General features: G+C 34.2%; 1 non-coding gene across 1 annotated transcript; it reads right to left on the minus strand.

The window, feature by feature from the left end:
- Positions 1-11,438: 11,438 nt before the first annotated feature.
- TRNAE-CUC lies at positions 11,439-11,511 on the minus strand. Its single transcript has one exon. It is a non-coding gene; the product is annotated as a tRNA-Glu (tRNA).
- Positions 11,512-15,329: the final 3,818 nt, after the last annotated feature.

The raw sequence follows: 15,329 nt of genomic DNA on the forward strand, positions 1-15,329 counted from the left end.
AGCTGTGATGGAAACCGGTGACGGAAATCAAGCTGGATCATCTACGAATCAGAGCTCGATGAACCAGGATCAAAGAGCCGGAGAGTTTGATGATCCCCTGTTCCTTCACATCACCGAGAGTCCTAGTCTCAACCTTGTTTCTCCATCCTTGAATGAGCTGAATTATGCCTCATGGAGCAGATCCATGAGGATTGCGTTAGAAGTTAAGAACAAGTTTGGATTTGCAGAAGGAAGCATTCCGAAGCCAGAGATCAATGATCCGAAGCTTGCATCGTGGAAGAGATGCAACAGGATCGTTTGTTCCTGGATTTTGAAGTCCATAAACCCTAGTATTGCAGACAGCGTGATGTATTTTGATGATGCATCTGATATATGGAATGCTCTCCAAAAGAGGTATTGTCAGTCTGATCCTCACAAAATAGCTGAAGTACAGAACGAAATTTTTAGGAATGTGCAAGGCAGCCTAACTGTTAATGAATATTTTACCAAGAGCAATGCTCTTTGGCAGCAGATGAATGCCTTAAGACCCCTATTGTTATGCGAATGCAAGCCTAGGTGTTCATGCACTCTCATGAAGAGAATGCAGAAAGAGAGAGAGAGAGAGAGGATCAAATCATCCGATTTCTGGATGGTTTGAATGATGATTATGAGTCTATTAAGACTGGAGTGCTTGTTATGGAGCCTATTCCTGACATAGGAAAGGTCCTTAACATGACCTTGAAGGTTGAAAGGAAGATGAAAGGATCAATTAGTCAAAAATCTAATGAATTCATTCAATCTAATGCAATCCAAGCTGAACAAAGTACTGAGGAACAGTCTACTGTGGCTGTGTCAACCTTTAATAATAAGAAGAAATTCACCAATGCTGGAGGGAAAAATATACCCTAAGTGTACCTACTGTGGGATGATAGGACATACTATAGAAAAATGTTATAAGAAGCATGGGTATCCAGCAGGGTGGATCCCAGGATATAAAACTAAGAACAGGCAGAGTCAAGATATGCAACAACCTTCTAATGCCTCAGTGAGCCAGATCAGTGATGTGGGACTGTCTGTTGAACAAATGCAAAAACTATTTCTCCTGCTGCAGGGCCAAAACAAAGGAAACCAAGCTGCAAGTAATGCAGCTGTGACTATCAGTTCTTCTGGAACAAAATCAAAGAAGTCTGCAGAAGTTAATGATGAAAGTATAATTACTTCTAGCCTTCTTGTTAATACTGTCTTAAGCTCAGGAGATACTTGGATTCTGGATTCAGGAGCCACAAACCATATCATTTGTTCTCCAGAATTCTTTGAAACTTGTCACAAGGTCAAAGGGATATCAGTCAAGTTGCCAAATGATGAGACTGTGCATGTCACTCATATAGGGGAAGTCATATTAAGCAATGATATAGTACTGCAAAGTGTGCTATACATACCCTCTTTTGCCTTCAATATAATTTCTGCCAGTAAGTTAACAAAGCATTCCAATTGTAAGCTTATCTTTGAAGCTAATGCATGTGCTGTCCAGGGTCCTCTTGGGAGAATGGATGGTTTTGCTAAGGAAGAAAGTGGGCTATACATGATCAACAAACCTCCTGCCAAGAACAGAAGGCAATTTACTGGTAAACTAGCTAAGAATCAGTATAATACTTTGTCAGTAGAACTTTGGCATAACAGATTAGGACATTATCCTATAAATAAGATACATCATTTGCCAAGAATAAAACCTGTTGTTCATCAGAAGCATTTTGATTTTGTATGTGATGTCTGTCATCTGGCCAAACATAAGAAATCTGTGTTTCCAACTAGCATGTCTAGAGCTGATGAATGTTTTGATTTGATTCATATGGATGTGTGGGGTCCCCTTGCTGTTGCCTCTTTAAAAGGAGAACATTATTTCTTAACTATAGTTGATGATCACAGCAGATTCACATGGTTACATTTACTTAGAAACAAGTCAGATGTCAAGCCCATTTTTCAAAGTTTTTATAACTATGTGGAAACTCACTTCTCAAAGAAAATTAAAACCATAAGGACAGACAATGGCAATGAGTTCCTAATGAATACTTTTCTTGATGAGAAGGGCATAGTTCATCAAAAATCCTGTACATATACACCTCAGCAAAATGGGATAGTAGAAAGAAAACATCAACATCTTTTGAATTTAGCAAGGGCCTTGAGGTTTCAATCTGGTTTACCTATGAACTTTTGGGGTCATTGTGTGTTGCATGCTTCCTATATAATAAATAGGTTGCCTACTAATGTGATCAATGGAAACATACCTTTTGAAATGCTTACCAAAAGACCTGTGGATTATGAGCAGTTCAGGGCTTTTGGATGTTTGTGTTTTGGTGCCACCATCTCACAAGGCAGAAACAAAATGCAGGCAAGGGCAAGGAAGAGTGTGTTCTTGGGACACCCTGCAAATGTGAAAGGTTACATCCTCTATGATCTTAATGATCAAAGAGTGTTCATTTCAAGGGATGTTAAGTTCTATGAGCAAATTTACCCCTTCAAAGGGCAAAACTTGACAGACAGCCATGAATATAATGAGAATCTCAATCCCTCACTGCCTATGGTTCCCATTTCTATTGATTATGAAGAATCATTGTTAAGGGACATCAATCTTCCCTCTGAAAGGACTACTGTTGAGTATCATAATGAAGGCACAGTGCCTGAAGACTTTCATAATAGCAACATTGGACATAATGATGAGCTAACATCTGCAGGAACAGACATACAAATACCTGCTACTTCTGCTGATGATGGTGCAGTCCCTTGTGACACCATTAGCATTGATCTTATCAACAATCCTGATGATCAAACCCAGCTTAGAAGATCAATGAGACCAAGAGCTATTCCTCCTAGGCTTAATGACTACTATTGTCACTTTATGGTTGGCAACAATGCAGGTATGAGGACTTCACCACACTCTCAGCATAAGTTCATTTCTTATGATCAACTGGATCCTAGTCATCAAATATGTGTTTCATCTATTACCTCCACACAAGAGCCCCACTCCTATAATGAGGCAGTTCTACATGAGGAATGGAGGAAAGCCATGCAATCTGAAATACAGGCCCTGATTCAGAACAATACTTGGATCTTGACTGATTTACCTCATGGAAAAACACCTATTGGATGTAGATGGGTTTACAAGGTGAAACACAAGGCTGATGGAACAATTGAAAGGTATAAGGCTAGATTGGTAGCTAAAGGGTACACTCAGCAATTGGGAGTAGATTACATTGAAACCTTTTCTCCTGTGGCAAGAATGACCACTATTAAAACTTTCTTGGCAGTGGCAATTGCTAAAGGATGGGATATCCAACAACTTGACATCAATAATGCCTCTTTACATGGTGATCTACATGAAGAAGTATATATGGTTCTTCCCCAAGGGTTCAAAAATGATAAACCAAATCAGGTATGCAAGTTATTGAGGTCATTATATGGGCTGAAACAAGCTAGTAGGCAGTGGAATGCAAAGTTAACCAAGGCTTTGCAAGATATTGGTTATAAACAGTCATCAGCTGATCCTTCCTTGTTTACAAAGTCCACTGGTCATGATTTTACTGCTATTCTTGTGTATGTAGATGACATTATTGTGGCAGGCACAGATGCTATGCAGATCAGTGACTTGAAAGAGTTCCTGGATTCTTCATTCAAGATAAAAGACCTAGGAAGATTAAATTACTTCTTGGGAATTGAAGCATTCAGAAATAGCAGTGGCCTTAATATTTGCCAAAGGAAATACACATTGGAGATCCTCAAAGAAAATGGATTCTTAGATGCAAAGCCAGTTGCTACTCCATGTGTCACAGGACAGAAGATAACAGCTGATGAAGGAACTCTTTTGCATAATCCTGAAACATTCAGAAGGTTGGTGGGAAAGCTGTTATATCTTACCAACACTAGACCTGATATCTCCTATGCTGTGCAACAACTAAGTCAGTTTGTGGACAAGCCAAGGGACACACATTTATTGGCAGCCCATAGAATCTTAAGATATCTCAAAGGCTCTCCTGGAAAGGGGTTGTTTTATGCATCAAAATCTCAATTCAACTTGCAAGGTTTTTCAGACTCGGATTGGGCTACATGCACTGGGTCCAGAAAATCAATCACAGGTTATTGCATATACCTTGGAGACTCTCTCATTTCCTGGAAGACAAAGAAACAAGCTACCATCTCTAGATCTTCTTCTGAAGCAGAATATAGAGCCATGGCATCAACAGTATGTGAAATTCAATGGTTGAAATACCTGTTGACAGATTTGCAAGTGAACACTGACAGTCCAGTTCCCCTTTTCTATGATAATACTTCTGCTATTGCAATTGGAGAAAATTTTGTCTTCCATGAGAGGACTAAACACATAGAGATAGATTGCCATGTGGTGAGGCAAAAAGTGCAAGATGGAGTAATTAAACTGCTGGGAATTCCTTCTCATAAGCAGCTGGCAGATGGATTACAAAAGCCTTAACTAAGCCCTTGTTTAATAAGTTCCATACTAAGCTGGGCCTTCAAGACATTCATGCTCCAGCTTACGGGGGGGGGGGGGGGGGGTGATGGAGTAATTCCAAAATTCTCAGGGGTCTTTTATGTCTTTTCATTGCTTATAGTTAGTTATGGTAGTTAGTCTTGATTGTTATGGCTGTTATATAAATCCTTCTTCTTCTCTGCTGTAAGTTTTTTGTTACTCAGATTTTATGTTTCCAATACTTGAGCTACTCTTTGCTTCTTCTCAAACACACTGAATCATGCCTTGCTTGCACTCATTTGGTTTCAACTAAATCTTCAGTCTTGTTCATCTCCCTCATATCCTTGATCATCAACATCATCACAATCTACATATAAAATACATTTTAAAAAATATTTAAAATTAAATCACCAATTTTAAAAAATTAAGATAATATAATATAAGACTTTATAAATTAACTTACCCATATTGAAACCATGCAACCAATTACGAGTGCAAATAAGAGTTTGCAGTTTTTCCAGACATACAACTTCTATACCTTGTGAGCACACATGCAAATAAGAGTTTGCAGTTTTTTTAGGCATCATACAACTTCTATACCTTGTGAGCACACCTGCACCAATAGAAAATGTTGACTCCAATGCAACCATAGTTATAAGAATTGTCAAAAAATCATGTGTCGCGCAATGTATGAAATGATGGATATCCTTGAACAAGATCCCTCCAATAATCTAACACATCCAAATCCTAATAAAATATCATCTCATAACATGGTTGTTCCAAGTAACGATTCAATTCAAATTTTTCAACAGAAAAGATCAGATGAGTTGAAAGCAGTTATATGTATGGTGATTGTTTTCATCCCTTCAAAAAACATTGAAAGTCATTGGAGACAAAGCTCGTCTCCTTCTCAAATCTAATATTTTATTTTATTTATTATCCAAAATAAAGAACAAATAGATAGTCACTGCATATTTTCATTTATCATCCAAAAAAAACTTACGTGGAAGCTTGATAAAACAGTTTAAAATTTTTGAAATGGAATGACGGAAACCGCAGTACTAGACATGAAAGACATTAATGTACAGTGACGTGGGTGATTTGATTGGTTACACAAAAATTGCAGTGGATCTCAATTTTTGTTTCTGCAATCTTTTCTGAAACATCCTTTTATCCATGCATCTCATCTCCAACATTTTTGTACATTTTCGTCATGTGTTTACAGTTTCCTAGCTTGCAATCTCAGTCTCAATTGGACCCATTTGGCTCAGATTCCAAACAAATGTAATCACCAACACTGGTTACATATGATGGATCCCACTGCCATATTAATATATTAATTTTTTTACGCGCTTTGCGCAAATGAAATAATGCTCAATAATTATTTTTAAAAGTATTTCAAAGTATATCAATGCAATATTATATAGGAGATGTTCATGTATATCGGTAAATAAATATGAATTTGTTTACTTAAATCGGTAATTTAATTTAAAGTATAAAATGCAAGATAATATATGAAAGATTGATTATATTGTGACTAAAATAAATGTTTGAAACTTTGTAATAACGTCTCTAAATACTTAGTCTAAAAACGATAGTTTAAATAAATACTAGATTTGGTTTAAATTTCTCTAATTCTTCTTAATTCTCTTTTGGATAGCACTGTCATTGTCTTCATCTTCAGTACATGTCCTTTTTTCTTTTTTATTGGTAGTGTGTCATGTGCAATTGGGTTACGGATGGTAGCATAGATGGATTCATCGTGCAATGAAATTATGATGTAGGAAACTTTAGATTTGCCTTGTGTATATGATGAGATCTTAGATGTACTATTAACTCTTTATCTTACAAGCACCTGTTGATATTTGGTAGTGGTAATTTTTTCCCTACATGTTTTATGCGGATGTGTGTCGTAGGTTATCATGTGAAAGTATTGAACAAAATATTAATATTTATTATATTTGTATAAAAATACTTGGTAATTAAATATATATAACATATTTTGTATTATAACTTTGATACTTAATTACAAGATAATGTAAAAAGAAGACAATGGACAATGTATTGAATATAATAAATTAATAAATTTGAAGGTAATGAATCTTTGAATTGTAGAAAATAAAGATAATATAATTAATGAAATTATATCTCTTTTAAATATTTTATAATGAATAATTTTTTTTAAATAAAGGCATTATTAGACATCTAATTCTAAATTAATTAAATGTATGTGTATTATTTTTTGTTGTAGCTATTACTTTATTTAATTTAATAAGAGTAATAAAGTGGCGTACATACTTTTCATCAACAATAATGAAATCATTGATTTTTTTTTTAATTTGCATTCATTGTTGAGACAAATTGTATTGAGAGTTTGTCAGTAACAATTGTTATGATTCCTGTGTCAATAGAGGATGAAAATAAATAATTCAAAATATATAGTTACAATAGATATTGTTATAATGATAAAGTAAAAATTAACTTACAAATTTCTTTAGAAGTTTTCATGCATTGATAAAATTCTGATGTGTAAACTTGTTCAATTGGAACTAGTGGGATGTCAACATTGTCAATTCGTTAGAAAATGATCCTACCGTTTTAGAGTCCAGATGTAATTGTATTTATGATCAACAACTTTATAGTTAGGTCGCACAGGCCTGACAATGATGTAAGAAAAATTTTGTCCAATAAAAAAATAATAGTATAATATTTGTAAAATAATGTACAATTATACAATTATAATGATGTAATGCCATGGCCGTCTTTTAGGACCGTTGTGCCTGCTGAATAGCCATGACTGTCATTTTTGCAACTGTGATTGTCTCTGGACAGCTCGATTGTTTATCACCTGTGGCTATATGAAAAAATAGAAAGAAAAAAAAAAGAAAGACAATATATATATATATATATATATATATATATATATATATATATTAACAAATAAAAATTAAAATAAGGAGACACATGTAACATTAGAAAACACCAACATGCCAAATATGTAATTTTAGATTTAACTGAACATTTTAATAGGTTTGCGAGATTTAAATATGATGTAGTGTTTCACTAAGAAGACTCAATTACACTACGACCCTGTTTGGTAAAATAGTAAGCCTATAGGTAGATCAATTTTGGCTTATTTGACCACTATTAGTTGTTTGACTTGGTTTAAAAATCAATATAAGTGTTTGGTTAATTAGCTTTTGAGTTAATTTCAGCATTAGTCCTCTGACTATCATGATTTTCCACAATTAGTCCTTGACTTTTAATTTGGACAATTTAAACCCTTGACTATCAAAAAGTTTCCAATATTGGTCCTTCTGTTATAATGTTGTTAAATGAACGTTAAAATGAGGGTTAAAAAAGTCTTTTTATGTCCCTTGCGTATAATACATCATGTATCTCCTCCATATACGCTATTAAACTCCATATACGGTTAAAAAAAAAAAAAAAAACCTTTGTATCTACTCTCTCTCTCTCCCTCGGCTTCACCCACCATCACCATCTCTCTCTCTTTGGCGGCAAGAGGCAACCCCATCAATGGCCACCAAAGCCATCGCCACCTCCATCCTCACTCTTCTTCACTCCCCCTCAGCTTCTTCTCCCCCTAGCCTTAAATTTTCTTTCCTTGCCAGCAATCACAGAGAACCACAGTAGTTTAAAAACAGAGATGGCAATGGATCCGGCGAAACAGAGATGATAGCAGATCCTGCAACATCTTCTTCTCCTCCGGCGAGATCGGTCAACAGAAGGCAAGCTCCAGCGTAGCAGGTGGGCGGCGGCTGCTGAACCTTCGTTTTTGCTCCTCCCTCCCTCTCTCGTCAACAGCAACGACGGTTGGCCCTCTTCCCGGCGAAGGCAGCAGGTCCGACGGCATCCATCTCCGGTGAGCAGCGACCTCCATCAATCGCGTATACGCTATGGATGTTAGATCTTCGTCCACCGCCTTGGGCTCTCTCCTCGCCGGGGGTGGCGACGGCGGCACCAGGCTCGGCGGCTCTTTCACATCGCCACTGACGCCGTATTCGCAGTCGCATCCACCCATCACCCACGCGTCCTTTCTTCCCTCTCCTTTTCCGCCATGGTCATAACCGCTTCCTTTTCCCCGGCGGTGAGGTCGGGAGAAATCATACGCTATGGATGTTTTTTTTTTTTTTTGTTTTTGTTTTTTCACGGTTAAACATCAATAATTTCTTTCTTTCTTATTTGATCAGTAGCAGTAAGAGCCATCGTGTGACCCAATCATGAAAACAGAACCAAACTAAAACTCTAGGAATCAACACCCATATCCATTGAAATGTCTAATCAATTGAACATACTACAAAATGGATTTTAATGCATTTACAATAATATGCAGCAGAGCTCTCCTCCCACCTCTTTGCTACCCCCCATCAAAGCATAAAAAAGAAGCTTTTGACACTTTCGTGAGTCTCCTCTTGCACACCTCTATATCAAAACCTTGTTCCTACGTCTGTTTGGAGTAAGAAGAGGAAGGCACACACTTGTTGCGGAACATCATGTAGCCGAGAGGCAAAACGACGCCGGCCATCATGATGGCGGCTCCAATCACGTACCTCAACAGGCTTGGCGGCTCCACCTCCAACACTGTCACCATAGGTAGTGGCGTTTGCTACAGCTAACACTGAGATCAGCTACCGAATCGGAAATACAGATTCTACGGAGATTGACCGGAGAAGAAGGAAGTGTTTTTTGTTGGAAAATACGTTAGGGGGTTAAAAGACAGTTTTAGCCTTCATTTTAACGTTCACTTAACCACATGATAACGGAAGGACCAACATCGGAAACTTTTTTATAGTCAAGGGTCTAAATTGTCCAAATTAAAAGTCAAGGATCAATTGTGGAAAATCATGATAGTCGGAGGACTAATGCTGGAATTATCTCATTAGCTTTTTGTACTCCAAAATGCTAAAATTGAAAAAGTTACTCAAAGTAACTTTTTCAATTAGATTTTTGAGAAAAGAAATTATACCAAACAGCTATCAGTTACAGTTAACTTACCAAACACCTTTCTACAATCAGCTAATATTATCAACTAGGTATACCCTCTAATTAGCCCAATCAGCTATCAGCTCACATCTATTTATCAAATAAGACCTATCTGTTTGACTTAGGTGGCCAATTTGATCTCTTTTTTTTTTTTTTTTTTTTAAAAAATAAATAAATAAATAAATTAAGGAGTTTAGCCGCTCAAAAGACGCATACGCAATATCATATCCCATGCATGTCACTCTCTTAATCACATAATAGACTCTTTCTCCATAATTCTTTTACCCATTGCATTGGTATTTTTTAATACATTATAAATTTGTAGAGTTGAACTAGGTAGGGAGTTTTCCCCACACTTATTATCCCATTCCCAGAATTTTATACTTTGATTAAATAAATATATTCAACCCCTCCACTTAAAACATGTCATTGATTTTTTAATTACAAAAACATTTGATAATTAATGCGTTATTTTCAAAAGTAAAACTATAAGGCATAGGTTTAATAAAATTAATTGAAATTTGATATTCATATATATTAATTATGAATTAGATGAGTTAGAGGGTTCTTTTTATTATTATTTATTTACTTATTTGTATTGATTGTACGTAACTTAAAGAAAAAATGGTCAAATAGACTACTGAATTTTATATGAAAAGTCAATTAGGCTCCTAAATTTTTAAAAATAATAATTAAACACATCAACATGTCATTTTGTGTATCGACTTTCAAAAATCAGTTATTAACATGTAATAGCCCATTATTAAGGTTCCGGTAAGAAAAATTGACAACTGATCGTTGGTTGCCTTCACCATTGAAGAAGGCGACCTGCTAATTTCCTTCTTCCTTGAAGGAAGCGACTGATATTCTAGGTATCTCTTGTTATGAATGCCTTATTGTTTGCTTGGCTTACTACTTGTATGTTTTAATTACAATTTGTCTTGCCTTACTACTAGATTAGTATTTTGATGATGCAATGTATTAGTAGGATTATAAATTTAAACTCCTAAAATTTTTACAGTTGTGATTGTCACCAGACGACTCTCTACAACTTGTGGCTATGTGAAAAAATATAAAAAATAAAAATAAAAAAGAGCAAAAAAAAAAAAGGAAAAAATAAATAAAAATTAAAATTAATAGGGAAGCCAATCATGTGGCGCACTCCTTATCTAAGCATGTATCTGCTATAGCAGGACGAACATTCTGGAGGGATATACTTCCTTCGTTTATTGAGCCCTTTGTGGCTAATGCAATCTAATTCATTTGGCTTTCAAAAAAAAAATAATAATAAGTACACACATGTCAACATTAGAAAAAAATTAAAATAAGGAGGCACATGTCAACATTAGAAAACACCAACATGAGCATAAACAGTCAATGCCCCACACAGGAATTTGAACCTAAAACCTCTAATTTAAGGGACCACAGGGTCCACAGCTATGTCGTTCAACCACAAGATTTTTGATATGTAATTTTAGATTTAATTAAACATTTTAACAAGTTTAGGAGATTTAAATGGAGTGTTTTTCACTTGGGGAACTCAATTACATTATGACTTAGGTGATCAATTTGACATATTTTCCAAAAGAGAAAAAAAAAAACTTAATAAGGAGTTTAGCAGCTCAAAAGACGTATACGCAATATCCCACGCACGTCAGAATGACTTAGGGGGTTAATTTACATTTTTTTCAAAAAAAAAATAGTTAAATTTTCTCTCTAAATTAAGCGAATAATGCAATTGAGCCTCTTAAGTGAGATTTGTTCCTTAAATCGAAAATATTCTCGGTCAAGTAACAAACAATTATTTAAATTAAAAAAGATAAATAATGCTAACACTTTGATATTGAGTGGCTATAGGTCCAATAAAAAAGCCCATTCGTGAACGTTACCTAAAATATTTCTGGAATCGAGCCCAAGGCCCATTACCGCGTCAAGCTTTCCATAATCAATAAGAAACAGGAATGGACAAAACATTTTCCGTTGCCGGGAATCGAACCCGGGTCTTTCGGGTGAGAGCCGAATATCCTAACCAACTAGACTACAACAGAATGCTGCTGTGTGAAGTTCAAATAACTATTAGTAAGTCAAATTATGCTGTGGAACAAGATAGACACGATTCCAAAACTGTTCATAATTATGAATGTATATTCAAAAATTATGAACATATATTTCTATAATTATGAACTTAAAGTTGTGAACATAATTATAAACATATAGTTATGTAATTATGAATATAAAAATTCAATAATTGTTAATATGAAGTTCAAAAATTATGAATATATTATTATTATTATTATTATTATTATTATTATTATTATTATTATTATTATTATTATTATTATTATACCCTTAGGTCATTTAAATGTTAATTTAAACAACTAACTTTTTAAAATATCTTTTTACCGACCGTTGATATAATTCGCTGGTCAAATCCGCTAACGCTAACCACTAACTGCTGATTGTCAAACAAGGACATTGCGAGGTAGTTTCTCACTTCAATTTCTTGTGTGATTTGAATACTCTCTTTGTCAACAATCCCTCAAGTAGTTAATATGATTGGTTTTATTAATTTAAATTTTTAAAAAAAAATTCATGGTATTAATAGAATACTTGGTAAATAAATATATAACATTATTTTGTATTATAACTTTGATATTTAATTAAAAATAGTGTACAAAAAAGATAATGGACAATGTAGTGAATATAATCAATTGATGAATTTGAATGTAAAGAATTTTTACATTGGAGAAAAATATAGACAATATAACTAATGAAATTATTTCTCTTAATTAATTTATTGATAATGAATAATTTTTTTTTAATAAAGATATTGTAGGGACAATGTAGCGAATATAATCAATTAATGAATTTGACCTTTGAATGTAAAGAATTTTTATATTGGAGAAAAATAAAGACAATATAATTAATGAAATTATTTATCTTATTTAATTTATTGATAATGAATATTTTTTTTTTTTGAATAAGGGCATTGTAGACACATAATTCTAAATTAAAGAAATGTATATGTATTATTTTTTGTTGTAGCTACTAAATTATTATTGAATTTAATAAGAGTAAAATAGAGTACTAATTATGTCAACTTTGTTTGGTTAAGATTCGAACCTTAGACCTTTCTTGTTGAAATCAATGAGTAAGTTAACGGTGAACTAACAGAAATTAATGGAAAAGATAATATTTAACGGAAAAGTTAACGGATAATCATATTCATTAAGGATAAATTAGAAAATCTCAAGGAAAAATTAAAATCTGATCAATTTGAGTCATTCATTTTATTAAAAAATTTGACCGCCATTTTTTCTATCCATTATAGACCTAACTCTTTTGGGCTCTTATTAGTATAGTAGATAGATAGTAGATATGCATGTGCATTTAACCGTGCAAATTATATTGTGGACTAGAGTTTACTATATTCATTATAATTATTATATTATGTACTTTTAAAGAATACGTACATTTAATTATAAATGAATATAATGTACATAATAATGTGTTAACTATATATATAATTTGGACCATGATTTACAGTGCTTATGACAAATTTTGATCCACTATGGATTGAAGTGGGGATAAGCTAGGTGTTGTGGTTCTATGATCAATACTTGTATGATATCACAATGCACACAACCAGCTCGTGGAAATGCTCAAATGCCACTTTTGACGAAATTGCATTTTTTTTACACACTAATTTTAAAAAGATTAATACCCAAAATGGTACCTTGACTATAGCTAAATTCACAAATTGGTCATCGACTTTTAATTTCAACCAATTAAGTCCTTAATTTTGTAATTTTAACACAATTTGGTCCTCTGTCTATTTGACCGTTTGTTGACTGTGATTTTTGAGCATATATATGTAATTTCATGGTCCATCGTCGTTTTTTTAAGGTTCTAGTTGCATTTCCAGACCGCACTGTTACATTTGACTCCATTGCCGAAAGCAATCTACCAAATCCGATCGCCTTTCTTCGTCCTCCCTTTGGATTCAATGAGTTGAGTTCGTACCAAAGCGAAGAAGACGACGTGTTTCCGAACCAGTGCAACGTCATCCTGGAAGCCTCCACGTGCTCCGGCGAGAGCTGAAGGTTCTTCTGGAGATCGTCGATCACGATCAACAAATGGTCAAATAGATGTAGGACCAAATCGTGTCAAAATTACAAAGTTAAGGACTTAATTTGTTGAAATTGAAAGTCGAGGACTAATTTGTGAATTTAGCTATAGTCAAGGGACCATTTTGAGTATTTATCTTTTCAAAACTGTGGCTAATATATATATATATATATATATATATATATATATATATATATATCATCGATCTTACTACTATTTACTCCTTGTTATTGCCTCTACTGCTATTATTGTTTCCACTTTGCTCTTAGCATTATACAATGATTTTATAATTTGTCACTTCAAGAGATGAACATGGCACTAGTACTTGGAAAATATCAAGAAAAGATTAATAAAACTTCACCTTCATTTGAAAAAGGATTGCACCATAATTTTAAAGATTTCCACTAGAATATTAAAAATAAAATTCTAGTTCACAATACCAACTAAAAGGTTAAACATGAGCTGCATTTTGCAACCCATGTATACAAGAGAGAGAACATTTATACTATACAATTCAAACTTTTCAAAAAGTGAAATTGTATATATACAAGTACAAATCAACACCTATTTAACAATGCGGGACAAATAGTACTTATAAGTCTTCCCAACTCAAATAGACGCACTTTAAGAATCAATTTCTCATTCACATCTTATCAATTTCTCATCAACTTCAATTCAACTTTATTTGTGTTGTTGGCTTAGGAGTGAAGGGTATAATTACAACCTTTTCAACCACTGGAAATGGTTTTTTTTTTTTTTTTTTTTTTTCCTGAATGGGAATTGAGAGGAATTCAGTTATTGGAGACTGGCCACAATATTTTTTGTGTCTAGAGAAAATTATTGCATAGCTAGGCTCCATGGCTAGATAGCCTGTCATATATACTTGGATGATGAAGAACTATTCCAGTCAAGAATTATGGCAAAGCTTTATGTTATGCACTCTCCACCATGTAAAAAAGAAAGGGTGTCTCCATTGAAATTGCATCACTTTTAGTGCCAAAAAGACATATTCTTTGCACCACCACAGGGCCCTCCACTTGATGACAGGACTCCCCTACACTAAGCTTCACACATATATGCATATATATATGCTTTAGATTATAAATGATCTGAGTATTCTTCTCCCCAGGTGTATATATATAAAAGCCTAAGTGCGTTTGGTTGGAAGGAAGGAATTAAGGAGGAAATGAATTGTAATTCGGTGGGAATAAAGTAGGAATTCAAATTACGTTGTTTGGTAGGGAGAAATGGAATTATTGAAATTAAGAAGGAAATAAGTGGTATAAAGACTAAAATACCCCTGTGTAATAATAATAGTACTAACAACCAAGGATAGTAATGTCATTTCATATGTTTTTCCTTTCTCAAATTCATTGAATTGCAATTCATGGGGTACCCCATGAATTGCAATTCAACAAAAGGAGGGAATTGCAATTATGTGGAATTGCAATTCCTTCCAACCAAACAATATAATTGAGGCATCCACTGAATTACAATTCAACTACATCTAAATTACAGTGAACCAAACGCCCTGAATTCTTGTGCATTAGTTAATTAGGGTCATACAAGAGAGGTAAACCACAAATCATATAACAAATCTTAGAGCATCTCTAATAAGCATAGTTTTTGAGGCATTTTTGTCATATTACAAGGAAAGAGGAGAGAGAAATCCCCCCCCCCCCCCCGCCCCCACATAAAAAAAAAAAAAAAAAAAAAAACCCTAACAGTCTGAGGGGGA

The sequence above is a fragment of the Ipomoea nil genome, unplaced genomic scaffold, assembly GCF_001879475.1.
Source record: "Ipomoea nil cultivar Tokyo-kokei standard unplaced genomic scaffold, Asagao_1.1 scaffold2480, whole genome shotgun sequence".
NCBI lineage: Eukaryota > Viridiplantae > Streptophyta > Magnoliopsida > Solanales > Convolvulaceae > Ipomoea > Ipomoea nil.